The sequence below is a fragment of the Panthera uncia genome, chromosome B1 (assembly GCF_023721935.1).
Source record: "Panthera uncia isolate 11264 chromosome B1, Puncia_PCG_1.0, whole genome shotgun sequence".
Classification (NCBI taxonomy): domain Eukaryota; kingdom Metazoa; phylum Chordata; class Mammalia; order Carnivora; family Felidae; genus Panthera; species Panthera uncia.
The window spans coordinates 199,520,468-199,535,966 of NC_064811.1; positions in this window are offsets into that span (position 1 = coordinate 199,520,468).

Consider the following 15,499-nt stretch of genomic DNA (forward strand, 5'->3'; position numbering starts at 1 on the left):
TCACGGGGGACGGCACCGCCATCCACGCACCCAGGGAGACATCAGCCAGGCATGGCTCCGGTGGGGGCGGGGGGGAAGCTCCATCCTCGCTGGTGCAAGTGCCCGTGGTGGAGGACTCCACGGATGCGCGTGCCAGTCACTTAAACCAGAGACTCCCTCCCGAAACCATCCTGACAGCTGTCTCCATCCTGGACCCATTCCTGTCACATGAACATTATTGTCTAGATAGCCCTCTTCCAACTAGAAAATGAGCTCCTTTGGAAAGGACCGTATGCTATGAATCTCTGCCATCCCAGTGCCTGGCACACGGCGGGTTTAGAGTGAAGATTTGCTAAACAGACAGGAATCCAAGAGAAAAGCATCAAAAAACAGCCTGTAGACGCGGGTCTGTCTGCCGCCATAACTGCGCAAGAAAACACAGAGATGGGGCCAGGGAATGGAGGTGAGGACAGGAGCGGGAGGATTGCTGGTTAGAAAGCGGCATGGGCCATGCCTGGAGAATGTTCTAGAAGAAGCCAACAAGGGCAGACATTCTGATGAAAATGGGTTCTCCCAGGGACACAGAGCCCACAAAATCAGGATGCCACCTCGGGCCCTTTCCAGTGTCTGGGGATTGTAATTATGGCTGCATGTATGCACACAGACGTGGGACTACATGCACACATACGTGCATAAATGCACACACACGTACAGTAACTGCATCTCTGTCCACACGTGTGTGTGTATGCACATGTGTGTGTGTATATGCGTGCACAGAGAAGGAACCACTGTACATCTGGAAAGAAGCGGGACCTGATAAAATGTGGCCAGCTACATCAGCTGCGTTCCGAATCCCACTGATCTGCCCAGGCATCCAAGCACATTCCGGAACTCTGCTCTGGCTTCTCCCTAACTTCAGGGAGCCACGCCCCAGGTCGGGAAGCAGGGTCAGTCTTTCACCTCGACCATGGGGGCTTCGGGGATCATCTGGTCTAATCCCCCGAGACACAAGATACTTGCAAGGCTCATCTTCTTGCACAGGCAAGCTGGGCTTCTGAATCACTGCATGGCCCCCCTACCCCTTCAGCGTGAAGCATCTGTGGTCTCATGAACACAGAGAACACACTCACACCGCCGCCCCCCTCCCATCAAGGGGCGAGAGCATGGGTCACCTCTTTTCACTTCAGCTCTGCCCCAGCAGGAGAAAGGGATTCTGGTCAAGGCAACCGGGACCACTGAGGTGCCCACGTCACGGCGGCGTGAAGGGAGAAGCCCCTGGTCCAGAGCTGTGTCGCCAAGGGGAGACCTGGTGATGTGGGGAGGAGCTCAAGCATCTCCCACGGGCGCTCATTTTCAACTGGAGCCCCAGCCACGAGGACCTCGTCCCGTCCAGGTGGGATGTACACTGTCCCTGCCACGTCATGTGGCACACCTGGGTGGAGGCAAATCAGACTGGCAGCCGCAGACACAGACGCAGGAGGTGGAGGTGAGGAGAATCCGGAACAGAAAGCGGGCAGCCAGGGGCGCAGAGCTTTTGGGCAGCAAACTCTTTACCAAAGCTGTGAGGTTGAGCACTCGTGGGTGGAAGGAGGGAGCACCAGCTGGAAACAGGAATGCGGACATGGCTGCCATGGGAAGTGGCATCTCACCGCAGTCACGAGAAAGTGGAGAACAGGCCCCGAATGGAAGAGACGGGGCGGGCACGGGATCTGGCTACAACAGAACCAACAGGCCCCCGAGCGGAAGGACTGGAACCCGCCACACGCACACGTGCAGTCACACACACACGTGCAGTTACACACAGACCTGCCACACACACACATACACACACACACACGTACTCCAGAGCCTGGGCCATATTTCCAACGGGTCACTCTGTCGAGTATGGACCAGCCTCAGGTCCATTATGGCAGACAGGAAAGTGTGTCCCACGGGATGTGCCCGGCCAGCTACGAAGGAACACCTTCTACCAAACACAACCCATAGGACCCTGCTTTCTATCTTAAAACATGCTGACCTTTCTGGAGGTGAATCAGGACAAACTTTTGGAAAGAATCATCCAGAACTTCAAAGAACTCTTTATCTGTAAAAGCTGAAGCTGCACTTCGGAAACGTCCCATCTCTGGCACTCTGCTAACAACCTCATCGGCAGTCCCTTCGTCCCCGGGCATCTACACAGAATGCTACCACTGTTAGCGGGGCTGTGTCCTTGCAGAACCCGACACCTGAGAAGGAGCTGCCGGTGCCCTGGTCACAGTGACGGTGTGGACACCGCGTGGGTTCCTGGGACTTCACCGGGGTGTGGGGTTCCTGCTCTAAACCTAAGCACATCCAGCACAGATCAGAAGGTCGCTACAAGCCTGCCACGGTGACAGCCTCTGATCCCCTCCACAGTGGGACGGGCACACTTCTGGTCGACCTTTACTGCCTGTAGGGAAGGGGCATCTATTTCCTTATCTGATTCTCTGCCCTGGAGGGTGAGGGGGCGGGTGGGGGACAGCACTCAGCACCTCGTGCATTGTTCTGGATTTGCCCCCCGCACATCTCGCTCAGGTTGACTCCCTGGGATCTGGACGGCTCCCTCCTATACCTGCAACCTGGCCACACCAGCTGGGACGTGAGGAAGGAGGTATCCCCGGAGGCTGCCTGGAGGGAGTGCTGACCTGGCAGGAACTCGGAGAGTGACAGGTCCACACCACCCGTCACAAACAGAGGACACCCCATGATGCCCGGGCATGTGACAGATAGATGGTCAGGAGACACAGCAGGAGAGGACCCTGGATCCCCGGCCTCTCCCTGGGAAATAAACTCTGGGTAAAATCATTAGAATTTAAGTCTTGTGTAGTCTACAGCTGAGTTCTCACCAATTTAGGGAATTACTTTGTCTCCTTCACTCTTCTTATCATATGAATAGACAGTCTGTCCAGGCCTCTGACTGCCTGAGATCAGGACGGCCAAGACAGGTTTCTGCCTGCCCACAATTTGTGGTTCTATAATTAGGGGGAAATCAGTCTGGTAACTGGCCCAGAGATGTTAGCCGCACTCAGCACAGCTAATCCACCCCTACAAGCAACAACGTCTTTGCTGGAATCCAGACAAGAGGACGCCACAGGCTCCCCAGCCCCGTCCTGTATCTCAAAGACCACCTCCATCACCAGGACATGAGATGGGTTCAGTGTTCTTCTCTGAGCAAATACGAGATACAAAATATATGGCATTTTATGCCTGGTTGCCTAATGATCTTCATGCCTGAGAAAAATCAGCAATTCCACACGTCTGGATCTCCTTACGAAGCTTCTAGTGGGAAGGGCACGCTCATCTTCTCAGGACCTAAGGTGCTTCACCTCGGCTGGTACTGTCTGTCCCCAGGAACACAGTGAAGGTGACACGGATTACTCTAAACACATGTGGCCATCACAGCGGCACACAGATTTCCACCCTCAACCTGACACTCGCTGATCAGCTGACTTTTGGTAAATCATTTCCACCTGCCTTTCAGGGTCTCCATCTACGATCTGTGGACAAGAACCGAGCCCTCCTGCAGTGGGATATTGGATACCATTCCGCCTGCTCCCAGGGACCGTAACCAGCAAGCACGTGGATGCGGAGTGAGGAGGGTGGACGCTGGTCTCCACTGGGCCGGACAGACTCGCTCTGCCAGGAATCCCGAGTCTGCAGACTGACCACGTTCAGCCTCTCAAGTACGGACCCTCAGTGAGGCAAACCCAGAGCTGGACGATAGTGCCGTCCGCCGTGCTCTGGGTTCGGGAAGGTCTCTCCCAACGGCTGGAGAACCAACCTCATTTTGGCCTGGGACACTCCGATTGGGTTTCGGCTCCTTTGAAACCCAAGGGGTCCTAAGCTCAAGGGGTCACACGTCCCGTATCATCCGTACAATCCCAGTTGGTGCCCACCGTCCTGGTAACTCTGGTTAACACGTTGGTCTCACTCTCAAACACACGCTGATTCAGCTAACAAATCATGTGGTCACAACTCCAAAGACCTCGACCTGTTTCGAGTGTAAAACGAGGTGAGGTGGTTGGTACATGTGCAGACCTCGGAATGCCACAGCGCTGTCGCGTGCAAGCCCTCGCTCCTCAGAGAAGGTTCCGGAGCACTACATGCAGAGAAAGAACCGGCAAACACTTGTTGACTGAGAGAAGCCGGTGTTCCTGCCAGCAAGGGCCTGACTGCCAGAAAACACACGTTCTTTCGGGCCTCCAACCTGCCTCCTCAGTTCACGTCAAAACTAGAGCTCAGCATTTTTTTAGGAACAGGATGGCCCCCTTATACTTTGAAAGCAAATAAACAGGTTGCCTAATTGCAAGACCATTGACCAAGCCTGCTCTATGACACAAATACGCAAACAACCGTGTAATTTATCCGTCCCTGGAAAACGATGCATCGACTTTACAGAGACAGGCTTACAGCCATCGCGCCTTAATATCCACGTCTGCTTCCTCGCGTGCGTCTTACTTGCTGGCGACTGAAATACTGAACCAAAGCTCACAGAATAACTTTACTGCTCTCCCAGAGAAGCGGCTCCCGTGCCTCGCTCCCTCCCCCATTCCTGCACACAGGCTGTGCTGGAGGGGGCCCAGCAGTCCATGCTGGCCCTGTAAGGCATCCATGCTCACACCCCAAGGCCGGGCGTCACTTAGTTTACCCTATCCTGGGCCAAAGGCTGGATCACCGACCCCACATGCATCCCTGACAGATGCCAGCAGCTAAGAGAATATGGCCAAAACAGATCCCACCCATAATCACAACAAAGCAAATTCTAGAATAGTCAGAATCGGAAGCAAAAGAAGCCACATTCCCTGCAAACATAGGATTACTAAATGCTGTGGGAACAACTCACCTTCAAACCCAGACACGGCCTCCACCAGCAGAGGACGCTCATCTTGAACCCTGTCCACAGAGGGCAGATGTTACACTCAGGACACAGAGAGAATTCTCTCCTATAGGAGATTCTGGGTGAAAATCTTACTTTGTGGAGTTGTCCTGGGTGGTGACTCTTCAGCGGAGGCCCACTGGTCCAGGTACTGTCACTTGGTACAAGCATCTCGGTACAGGAGGGGGACGGGTTCCTGAGCTCCAGCAGCAAGCGGTGAGCTGTGCACGAGCCACCTGTCCGTCCGCGGTGTGTTTCTCCGGTGTGAAGAGCGCTTCGTGCTCACTAGGAGAGAACAGCGCGTGCGTGAAAACAGCTCTAACTCGGACGGTGGCACATCGCACACAACAAAGGACTCCTCCAAACAGGACAGGCCAAGAGCACTTTGACAGCACTGACCTTCTCAGCTGCTTCCTCCCGTGCCTCGAGGGTATCAGACGGTGGACGGTGGCCGTCACCCGCAGAGACGCATCTGTCTCTGCTCCGGGAGCGCAGGACTGCCTTCCAACCGTCCTTCCCAACAGCCGCGTCAGCTTGTCATTGTTATTGGATTTCAGGGTTTGAAAAGGAAATCACATACAACGCGGCACCAAATGTTCTTTAACGGACAAGAAGATGAAATCTCAAACAGTGATGTTTTAGTTGAAGTGACAGTTGAAATGCATCTCCTTGGAATTAACAAAATACTTCTAAGAATAGGGTCTAGAATTAATGTAAAAATTACAAACTTTGGTTAAATATCACGAGTTAGGAGTCTTCAACACGATCGTGAGGGTGAACGGATTTTAATTTCTGCCAAGAGGAACATGTGCGGGGCAGGGCAGGGCGAGAACCAGGGTCTCCAGGCGCGAGGGCTGCTGGGGCTGCTGATCAACCTTGGCGCGAGCACATATACCTGCAGGGCAGTCGAGAGCCGCTAACTAGCAAGACAGCAAAGGTGATGTCTTCGCAGAGAACGTCCTGACTTCATGCAAAGCAGAGTCACAGGAAGATGCCCTGTGGTCACATTAACTACTCCTGCTTCTTCTTCAAAGCCCGGTTTATTTATGCTACCCACCACCCTAAATCAGCGAGAAAGCCCTGACCCTGTGTCTGGACCACGCCTCCGCCCGCCCACAGCAAAGCACGGTGAGGGTACAGGGACAGTGAGGGAGGGACCATTCTCCACAAAGGCAAGGTAGAAAATACAGTAGCATTTGAGGAGGACACGTTCTCTGCCACAACTATCACCGCAGCAGGACAGCAGCCCAGGGAGGACAGAGCAACGCGGGGGGAGGGAGCTGTGTGCTGATAAAACTTTATTTATAACAACACGTAGTGGGACACAGACTGCGGTTCACTGGCCTGAACTGGAGCCATGCAGGGTCAGGACGGGATGAATGTGCGGGACGTCCCCTGCATGCCAGAGACCCTGTGGAGAGTCAGGTCAGGACTGCAGGGCTCCAGGGTCAAGCTGGAGACCCTGTGCTGAGTGAGGTCAGGACCCTGATGCTCTGGGGTCACCCTGGAGACCCCATTCAGAGTTGGGTCACAACCCCGGTGCTCCGGGGTCACTCTGGAGACTCCGTGTGGAGCCAGGTCAGGACCCCAGGGCTCCAGGGTCATGCCGGAGACCCCTTCGAGACCCAGGTCCAGCGCCAGCCCCAGGGCACACATGGTGAGTTCTCCATCCCGAAGTCTGCAAGATCGCAGCCAGCACACAAGCCTCTACTCTCTTCCCCTGTTCTTTCATCTGCATTTACGCTTTTTCCTCATCAGTTTACAAGAGGCTAAAAGGCCCTACTCTATCCTGCATGCGGGACGGTACACAGCAGGCACTTAACAAACACTTGTTAACTTTTTCACACCAATGATTTAGTTCAAAAGTTCAAAATGTATACAAAGAGCTCCTGACTCCTCACAAACATGAAGAGAATTAGTAGCAGGGGTCTGTCAACAACCTGGTATGAACTCTGGCATTGCAGAGAGAACACGCGCGTGTGCGGGGGGGGGGGGGGGGCAGCAGGACCCAGGAGCACTGCGACTCGGCATTTATTACCCTCATGAAGATGGGAAGTGTCTTCCCAGCCCAGGCTTCTTCCTGTGTAAAGTTGGAACGACACTGGCAGGGGCCCCCCATGGGGCCTGGGGGTTAAATAAGACACACGTTTAAAGCATCGGGCATCTGGGGCGCCTGGGGGGCTCAGTGGGTTAAGTGTCCGGCTTCGGGTCAGGTTATGAACTTGCACAGAGCCACGTCGGGCTCTGTGCTGACAGCTCGGAGCCTGCATCCTGCTTAGGATTCTGTGTCTCCCTCTCTCTCTGCTCGCCCCTCCCCAGCTCACGTGCTGTCTCTCTCTCTCTCAAAAATAAAGATTAAAGTAAATAAATCAGCCGTCAGGCATTTAACAAGCACTTGGGTGTTAGCCTGAAGTGCACCATGAGGACGTGGCAGAGAGAAGCTGTGGTCAGAGGAAGCTGGGGGACAGACAGCGCCCACCCAGCCCGGACACAGCTTCCCAAGAACACAGACACAGAGCTCCCAGGAGAACCAGCCTCTGGAGCCAGGATGCATGTGTTTTCATCCCAAAGATAGTATCAGTTTTGAAAAAAGGCTTCATTCCATCAGCGTTTTCTTTAATTCCAGGAACAGAGACAACTATGTGGAGACTACGGGCAGGCGTTCAGGCTTGTCAGGGACCAAAGGTAAATGATGTCAGAGGAGCGGGTCACAGGATGGCAGGATGTGATGTTCAGGACACCACAGAGCTCAGCTCGGAGGTGGATCTGAGGGGCCTGGCAGAGGGTGCGAGGCAGACAGGCTTGCAGGGGCTTGCTAAGCGCCTGGCCCTCGTTTGCAGAGCCTATGGAAAGGTCCCCAGGCCACTTCTCCTATCAGAGTCATGCTTCCTGGTCTGAGCCACCCCAGGAACCAGTCCGGAGCTTGGAACGTGTTTCTGTGCCCACCTATACATGACCAGCAAAGGACAGAACGAGAGAATTCCCTTGACAAAACACACAAACCCCTAAGCAAAACCGTCTGTCCCTGGCTCCTGATTCCTTGGTCACTGAGGGACCCAACCCCGAGGATCACTTGTCCAGGCTCATTCTTTTGGGTCCTGCCTGTACATACACCTTGAGGGAAATCACAGCAAAACAACGAACAGTGTAGATTCCTAAGATGTGATCCAAGTGTAACTGCAGGGGGTTAAAACAGAGTCTCCAAGACCCTCAGGAATTCATCTTCAAAGGAAAAAACCCAGTAAGTATGGCAGGAAATTGGGAAGATAATTTTCTCAGGTCCCTCAAATCACACCCCTGAGGTGGCCACCTACTAGCTAAGCTGCTCCCAGTGGCTCAGATTTTTTTTTTAAAGCTCATTACGCTCCACTGAACGTCTTTAACGGAACAGGAGTTGCAGACTGCCTGTAAGTCAGGGGCACCACTGACTTTTCAGACAGCATGTACACGTGTGTCTGTGTTTGAATCTGCGCATGTGTGTGCGTGTGCGTACATGGTGTGACGTGTTTTCACGTATGTTTGTGGGCCGTGTGTTTGCACATGTGTGTGTGCATGCGTGTGTCTGCACGGGCATATGCATGTGTGCGTATATTGTGTGCAGTGTGTTTGCATGTTTGTGTGCATGTGTGTGCATACGTTGTGTGCCGTGTGTTTGCATGTGTATGCATGCATGTGTGTATGTATTTTGGGTGTGTGCATGTATGTGCATGTGTGTGTGTGTGTGTGCACGTGCGTGCACGCTTGTGGGTGCACACATGTGTGTGTTTATACCTAAACAGCTGGTGACTAACCAATTAAAAGATATTCTTAAAACAACAGTCTGTTGAATCTAAATAATTCTTCCGGTCTCTGAGAGTAACCACAAGAACTGCAATGAAGCCCTAACGCTCATTTTTACTTTATTAAAGCAGTACCCAGAAACCTGTCTTGAAAGACAAATTACACTAGTGTTCTTTAGTTGCATGAGCTCCAGCGTGCAAAAACGCAAGCACCCCAGAGGCTTGTTAGTGGCAAACCAGGTCCGGTACAGTGTCTCACAGTGCTGCTATTGACAAGACGGATGGGCCTTGGCTACTGATTATTCTCTAGTTTAGATAATAATCTCTCAAGTCAGTCCCACCTGGCTTTGCAAAGCGCCAGGGTTACGTAAGCAAGGACTACACGCCTCAAGACAAAGGAGACGGTGCCCATTTTGCACACAGGGCGGGTTGACATGATCAGGGGCATCTCTGGTTCTTGACAATGCAAATTCGTAGCAGAATAAAACACCCGAGCTCTGTCAGGGTCACGGACTCCGCTCCCTGCTGACACAGGGCGTGAGTACCCTACTCCACCCCCTCCCCAGGCTGGGCACTCAACCTGGGAGAAAGCCCACCAGGGAAAGCTCACAGCCCCACTCACATTTAGACATCCCACTTCATCCTCCACACTTACGAAGAAACACATCAGCACATCTGTGAAGGTCTGTTCCAGGTATTAACTCTGGATGACAGCCGAATTCTCAACAGTTAGATCCTCCTTCAAAAACTCTGTGTGCTCCTTGGGTGAAATAAGCCATTATAAAGACAGCCAGTCCTGCTCGTTACACAGTGAGCTCACACAAGGTCCATGAAATTTCTAATAAAATGGAAACTGGGTATCTTCCTGCTATGCGTGTGGACTGGGCCTTAATGAACAGAAGTTGAATCTACTTCATGAAGGCCAGGAGGATGAGCATTAGGGAAAACAGGGCTGTGCGGGCAGTGAAGTCAAGTCGGCATCCGAGGGCTGTTGAAGAGGCGGCACGTTTTATAATGAGGACGGCCGTCTGACCAAAGGGAAGAACAGGATCCTGGACGTGGGCCATTCAAGACCAAGCCTGCAGCAGGGCCCCAGCGTCCAGAGGACACGTACCCCCTAAGGTCTCAGGTAAATAAGGCATGACATCACAGGGTGTCTGGGAGGTTTGCCGGCAGAAGCCGCAAGGACGGTCTGGGGACAGAATGCACCTGGGGCCTCTGCACCCTGCCCTCCCCTGCTCCTTGCTGGGGCTCCGGCCAGGGGTGGACTGGAGGTTGTGTGGCTAGTGGTGTCACCCACCTGGTCACCGGCATCCCTGCACGGACGGATGGGAGGGACAGGGCTCCCCCGGAAGCAGGCAGGGAGCAGACCCACTGTGCTGACATGTCACAGGTGGCCGGGCGCCCAGCGAGCTGATGGTCAGGAGCACGCGGCCCGTCACTAAGAGTAGCTAGTGCCTCCCTCGCTCCAGATGCAGGACGCACGACCAAGGGGACAGCAGAGCTGCTCCAGTAACCACGGCCACATTAAGCATCTGGTAGGATTTCAAGTCATGTTTCTATGCGTTAAACTTTACCTCATGTGGGAACAGTCACCCATCTAAGTTACTGTGAATCAGTAAGAAAGTATGATTTTATGTACAAATATTCACTGTTCCCTTTTCAAGAACATAATTCCTTTTAAAAATTGTTACAAATTAGAATATGATCACAATCATGTTAAAATCACACAATATGATTAGTATCACTTCTCGCTATGTCATGGCCTTGTATATACTATTTGAAGTATAAATTTCCAAGCGACCTTTTTAAATTTTTGCAATACTTCTAAGTGGCAACTGACATTTATTTCCTGATCAAAATCTTGACCCAGAATTTAAAATTTTTCCATTTAATGTTTATTCATTTTTGAGAGAGAGACACAGTGTGTAATCAGGGGAGGGGCAGAGAGAGAGGGAGACACAGAATCCGAAGCAGGCTCCAGGCTCCGAGCTGTCAGCACAGAGTCCGACACCGGGCTGGAACTCACAAACCGTGAGATCATGACCTGAGCCGAAGCCGGACGCTTAACCGACTGAGCCACCCAGGTGCCCTTTGACCTGGAATTTTAAAAAATACTTTCTAATTTCAGAATAAATATGTCTGATGGTGAGATAGATCAGGATCTGGCTTTTCTAATCAATTTTGGTGAAAAATAGGAAATACTTAAAAACTTATTCTAGCCTGGAGAATATATGTCATTTTCGACTACATGAAAGCATATATCCGCAGCTTCTGTAACCCGTCAGATTAGAGAGGACACATCTGCTCCCATGCACAGGGCATTTTATTGTCAGGGACACAATGCTTCTTCAGAAACCGAGCACCAGAGAATGGGTATAACCCTCTCCCCCATTATAGCACATTTTCTCTTTTAAAATACGTTTGCTATAAATCTGAAAAACACAAATTCTCCTATTTCTGAGCTCAAAATAAGCCAAAAACCCTGTTCCTAAAATCACAACTTCAGTTAAGACACAAAACAGATTTTACCAGATGAAAGCCATAACCAAATCATCTGCCTGCCTATTTGGGGCTCCTATGACACTGCCAGGTACTGCTCCCGCTTACGCCCAAACAGACGGCGTTGGAGCCGGCCAGTCCGTTAAGTATATTCTGCCCCAGAACAGCACTCGCATCTTTACAGGAAACACCCTAGACATAAGGCAGCCACACTGACCGCACGGATTCAAGGCAGATCGGGGGGGCTCTGTGTCCTTAGGCACAGCATCTGCCTAGCGGGACGTTTTCCCTTCTGACGTGTAAACAAGTCACCTGACTCTGTCCACGACTAAGATGTCTAGTGAAATCGATCCTGAGCTATACCAACATTACGAGACACCATAGTATCAACTTGTCGAATCCCTACGTTTACACCTGAAACAACCGTAACGTTGTGCATCAACTGTACTAAAATTTAAAAAGCTAGGGGCGCCTGGGTGGCTTGGTCGGTTAAGCGTCCGACTTCGGCTCAGGTCACGATCTCGTGGTCCGTGAATTCGAGCCCCGCGTCGGGCTCTGTGTCGACAGCTCAGAGCCAGGAGCCTGTTTCAGATTCTGTGTCTCCCTCTCTCTGTTTTAAAGCTAAATTTTAAAGCTAAAAAAAGAATTGCCCATAAAAAATAGAGAAATAAAATGCAGCATGAAAATGCCACTTCTGTCCCTTCACCCCGCCTCAGTAAGCTTGCAGCCAAAGGCATGAGAGCAGGACAGGGTCCTCAGGACAGCCACTGATCTTGTCCCCCCGTGGTGCACCTCCAGAAATCACACGGCACTGGAGACAATGAAGTGAGAGCCGAGCATGCCCCCCACCCCCGGCCCCGGGACGGGCTGACCCAGGGCCTCAGACATTCCTACACACAGCTCGCCAACGTTACCCTGCTGCCTGTGATCTCCACGAAACCTGGGTTCTCACTGTGCTGGGCAGAGATGTCTGGAGCACACTCCCAGAAAACACCATCTGGGACCACAGTCCCAGAGAGGAGCTGGGTAAGTATGTGACGAGAGAAATCTTCGAAGCTGTAGGGAAGGAAATTCCTGCCACACGGGCACCGTTTCAACATCAGGATGTGTAGCCAACACGGTACAGGCATCAAATATTTGAAGGGCTGCCTTACAAAGGAGGAGGCTGACTTTTCCATGGCATCCTTTCAAGATAGAACTTTCTGGGCGGGAGTCACAGGACGACAGCTTCACTCCAAGAAAATCAAGGTCAGCAACTGTCCCCTCAAGACCTCGAGCAAACACCCTGTGAGGGAGTCGGCAGAAAGGATTCCTACCTGCGCGTGATGTCAGTGAGTTTCAACCATGTGCTAAAAACTCTTCACAGAGCTGCCAATAAGACTGTTCTTATTTTTAAATAACTACAGATGCACTTGAAGATACGGGAGAAGTACAGAATGGCCCTGCGTATGCCTCCCCCAGTGTGGACACCTGATTCAGCTGTAGGACAACACCACACAACACGTGCAGGAGACTGGTGTGGGCACACTGTGTGGACAGTTCTACCACCATATTTTCAGGCACACACACATTTTTGTAACCATCACTACAGTCAAAACACAGGATCACTCCCCAGGGCGGTGAATTTTGTGCACTGTGTGATATTTATGTTCTCACGCAGCTGGAGGATATAAAACACGACAGCGTGACAATTCATGCACAATATCATGTCAAGTGGATCTTACAAAGTAGGGGACAGAACAACGTGGAAGAGGGTTCAATTTGCTGGTATACGGTCTAACTGGCACCAAACAAAACTTCTGCATTTACTGGAACATGGTCATAAATCCATCAGATAGTGAAATTAGGTTGATAATTAGTTCTCACCATAACTGGCCCACAGGGTCAGCGGGATGACTGTGGACAGACTCTGACTCCTTCAGGCGTGCTGCCCTCTCCAACACACACGTGTCACGGGGCTAGAAGGGTGAAAGCACGCATCCGGATTCCAGAATAGTGCTTACAATACATGCCCACAGTTCTGTATGAGCTGGCCCTAAACCGCAGGTGCAAGCCAAGTCAACACCAAAACTGCACGCATGTTCGGTCAGCCAGAGCCCCCCTACTCATGTCACAAGTAACCTTAATCTCAAAATGCGACTCACAGGAATAGTGACCCGCTCCTTTAGCTTAGCCAGTTTATTTAGACAGGAGACAAAACGAAAACGAGCCAACGCTGGGGAAGCTGCTACAAAGGGCTTGCTGGGGCTTGCCCCTGGAGACATAAACCTGTGCCGCCCCGAGGGGAAGCAGTGAGACGCGCATCAAGAGTCACAAACACGCGGTACCTGCAGCCAGCGCCTCCATTTCCAGGGACGGTCCTAGGGAGATTGTCATTGCCACAGGTCAATTAGAAATGACGGTTTTAATATCCTAGAAGCCAAAAAATCAAAAACAACTTACATGTCAGTTCTGTTCTCACAGGCGCTGGGTGCTTGCTCAAGCATCTCCACGGGAATAAAACACGGGGATAAAAGATTTAAAATATGTTCCTGGTACTTGACAAACTTACAACGCCGGGGATGGGCACCAAATAAAAAGATAGTTTCAACACAACATGACGGTAAAAACACACCTGAGAAAATCGTGAGTGGTCTGTGCATCGCCCCTGATGGCTGTGCAGTCACCCAGCAGTCCCACGCGGAGCCCGGCCGCACCAGACGGCGCTCCCTGGAGGAGCCAAGGGGTCAGGGCAACAGCCCTAAGAGAGCGGGGGGCTGCCAGCCCCGTGAGCGAGCATCTGGGCCATCCCAGCCTCCACAGAGTCCGGCGACCACAGGCCCGTCACACGGCAGGGCCAGGGACCAGCCCACGGAGCCCAGCTCTCCCTCAGCCTCTGGAAACGATAAATGTTGGCTGTGGTTTCAAGGCACTAAGCCGTGAAGTGGTCTGCTACACAGCCATCCGTCAGCACCAGAGAGGACTCCATTAGAAAGTGATGTGGCCAGAGAAATGCTCCATCCACCCGCAGACACGTTAGAGCGGTCATGCTAGCGGCCGCCGACTGTGACATCTGTAACGGGATCCACGGGCCCCGGGCTCATCAACAGTGTAACCTGTGAAGTGTTTGCACGGTCTTTTTCCGGGCTCCCGTCAAAACTAGCATCCAGGAATGCCAGCCAAGGGGAGGCCGCGGTGAGGCCTAAGTACGAGGAGAAGGTAACGAGGGCAGTGGGATCTTGGGCGCACGGCTCCTTCGTGTGCACCTGCTGCCTGCTCCCACAGCCGTGGCCACACAGAGCAGCTGCTGGGAGACAGAGCCCGCCCTCCAGGGAGTCTTTGGAGGCCACGTGGGCTGAAGCAGGGGTGGAGGCGCTGGCTCAGGACCGGGTCTGCCTACCCACGTGGCCAAGTCCCTCCAGCACGTCCCTTGGGAGCACACAAGAAGGCTGACTTCAAACTGGGATTCCCGGTCACGATAAAAGCCCATGTGCCATAGTGGGAGCACAGAACATACTGTACTGACAGCGAATTAGCTCCATTTACCAGTTGTGGCTGTGTAGACGGGTGGGGGAGGGGGAGCGGCACTTACAGGAGCCACAGCAAACACACCCTCCCCTGTCACCTGCTGGGTGCTCCTCAAGGCCATGCCTCCCTCTCAGCCACTGGGCACTTCCCTGTGTCATTTAGGACCCATCTTGTTTTTCTTTGTCCCTTTTAAAAGTGGTGATGGGGGTCGCCTGAGTGGCTCAGTGGGTTCAGCGTCCGATTTCGGGTCAGGTCATGATATCACGGTTCATGAGTTCAAGCCTCGCATCAGGCTCTGTGCTGACAGCTCAGAGCCTGGAGACTGCTTCAGATTCTGTGTCTCCCTCTCTCTCTGCCCCTCCCCTGCTCATGCTCTGTCTCTCTCTCTCAAAAAAAAATAAATGTTAAAAAAATTTTTTAAAAATGGTGATGGACTCAGGAATCAGGGGACACTGCTGGGAACAAGTGTACTCAGGCTCTAAGCCCCACATCACAGCACCCCACAGGGCACCCAAACCCCATGGGATACAGAGCCCCCCCTCACAGGGCATCCAACCCCCATGGGACATATAGCCCCCCCCACAGGGCACCCAACCCCCATGGGACACACAGCACCCCCCACAGGGCACTCAACACCCATGGGACATAGAGCCCCCCCACACAGGACACCCAACCCCCGTGGGACACACAGCCCCCCCACAGGGTACCCATGTCCCCCACAGGGGCACACAGCCCCCCCCCACAGGATACCAGCCCCCCACAGGAACACACAGGGACCCCACAAGGCACCCAGGCACCCCACAGGGCACCAAGGCCCCCCCAGGACACCAGGCCCCCC